General features: G+C 47.7%; 1 pseudogene; it reads left to right on the forward strand.

The window, feature by feature from the left end:
- LOC126433293 (large subunit ribosomal RNA) overlaps positions 1 to 2,500 on the forward strand; it is a 9,403-nt pseudogene that overhangs the window by 3,832 nt on the left and 3,071 nt on the right.

Raw genomic sequence — 2,500 nt, forward strand, 5'->3', positions numbered from 1 at the left:
ACAGTCCCTAATGAAGACGGTGGCGGTGGTAGTAGTGGTGGTGGTAGTAGTGGCAGATCAAATGTAAATTTTGTAAATAGTGCAAAGTCGAGTACAGTTTCTACTGAGGATGTTGGTGGCGATGGTAGTAACTGTAGATCTAATGTAAATATTGTAAATAGTGCAAAGTTGAATGGTGCAAGCACTTTTTATAATGCAGTTGGTCCTGGAGACGTGTATAATGATTTTGAACATAAGTTGCGGTTAACCAGGCTTGAGGAACCAGCATTGTTGACTGTTGCACTGAGGCAGCTTGTTCGGACTGGACATAGACATGGCCAAGATATTACTTATCCAGCCTTGGAGGACGTGGATTGTATAAGTTTGCACGTGGCAAATATTCCTTCGCAATCTGATGATTTAAAGGAGTTGGTGGAGCAGGTGTTTGCCAGGCGGGGCCGTAAATTCGATCTCGAAAAAATATACCGGGACATGGTTAAAATGTACGGTAGAAACGTTGTAGATCTCTCGAAATCTTGGCCCGCCAGTCGCCTGCATGTTTTTTACCCCCCTGGTTGATGGGGAGTTTTAAGGTACTACAGATAAACGCAATGCGTAGCCATTTGGTTACGCAAGAGTTAAGAAGGATTGCGGAAGATGACATGCTGGACATTTTAGTAATTCAAGAACCCGCCTCCTGTGCTGGTCGGATTCCTGGATTTCCTGCAACTGCGCAAGTGGTATTCTCCGGTGAGAATCCTATGAGCGCTGTTGTAGTTCTGAATAAGCTGATTAGAACAACTGTGTTAACACAATTTTGTAATGATCACGTAATCGTTGTTGAACTTAACTTGATGTCACATTTAGTATTCCTTGTAAATGTATATTGTCAATTCAGACAACATATCATGGGATTTCTTAGTCAGTTGGATTGGATCTTAAGAATGTTACAAGGAAAGCCGGTTATTGTATGTATGGACGCAAACGCAAAGTCCCCTTTGTGGTTTAGTGTGGAACAGGATGAGCGAGGTGTTGAGTTGGAGAATCTCATAATGCAGATGCAATTAGATGTTATAAACCAACCTGGCTATCCGCCTACCTTTTCAGGAAGGGCGGGTGCTGTTTCCAATATAGATGTTACGCTTGCATCTCTAAGTGCAGCACCACACATCAGAAACTGGAGAGTTGTAAGTAATCTTACTGTAAGTGACCACAATTGTATTTTCTTTGATTACCATATGGAAGTTGAAGAAGATCTCGGGGACTGGGTAGAACGTTATAATTATCGAAAGACGGATTGGAACCGGCTGGCACAGGAGTTTCGTCCTCCAGGGCTTGGATCAGAGGAGGAGATACATAACGTGGATGAAGCGGTAGACGAACTAGTGGCATCTATTGAGGCGGCTATTGCTACGTCCGTTCCTCGGGTGGCAAGGTTTGTTCGCAAACAGGCTACTCCATGGCCCCCAGAGCTGAGTGAGCTCAGGCGGTCTGTCAGGCGGGCAAGAAGTAATTACCAAAGGGGCTTCACACAAGAAGAACGACAGTACCACCTAAGGATTTACCGTCGCCTCAAGGCTCGATACCAGGAGTCCGTACAACGTCTAAGACGGCAGTCATGGCAGAACTTTGTGAATGAGCAGCTGGGATTGGACCCCTGGGGGGTCCCGTACAAGCTTGTACGAGAGAAGATCAGATCTCCCACGATGCTGTCTACTCTGCAGCTGGAAAATGGGCGGTGCACCAAGACTTGGGAAGAGACAGCTAATGTTTTGATGGAAGTTCTGTTGCCGGACGACGTTGTTGAGGAGGATACTGAGGAGCAGCGGGCAATACGAGCTGCGTTATTGGTACCATATGAAAATGGAGCACACGTGTACCCTTTCTCTCTTGAGGAGGTGGTAGCAGCGCTCCACTCTTTTACCAGGAAGAAGGCGCCCGGTCCTGACGGGGTGCCAGTGGAAATACTACAATATCTCGCCCCTCAGATTGCTCCAGATCTGGTCAAAATTTATAACTCATGTCTACAATTGGGAACATATCCGAGCAGATGGAAAATAGCGGATGTGGTGATAATAAAGAAGGGCTCCGACAAGGATCCGCAGTTGCCCAAGTCTTATCGACCGATCTGCCTTTTGGATGTGCTGGGGAAAGCTTTTGAAAAGTTGCTCACTGACAGACTCTTGAGCCACAGGGCTTTGCATGGCATGAGTGATCGGCAGTTCGGATTCCGCAGGGGTCGCTCCACACAGGACGCGATCAATGAGGTGTCTCGGGCTGTCCACTCGGCCAGTGCGAAGTATGTTCTGGGTATTATGGTGGATATTTCAGGGGCCTTCGACAACCTATGGTGGCCGGCGCTCTTCTCGCGCTTGCGCGAGATTGAGTGCCCAGGGCCGCTGTATCGATGTCTGGAGGCCTACTGCAATAATAGACTGGCAAGGATCACGGCTCCCGGGGCTGTGGTGTCCAAGCAAATAACCCGGGGTTGTCCCCAGGGATCTGTAGTTGGCCCAGTTTT

Source organism: Schistocerca serialis, unplaced genomic scaffold, assembly GCF_023864345.2.
Source record: "Schistocerca serialis cubense isolate TAMUIC-IGC-003099 unplaced genomic scaffold, iqSchSeri2.2 HiC_scaffold_1162, whole genome shotgun sequence".
Lineage (NCBI taxonomy): Eukaryota > Metazoa > Arthropoda > Insecta > Orthoptera > Acrididae > Schistocerca > Schistocerca serialis.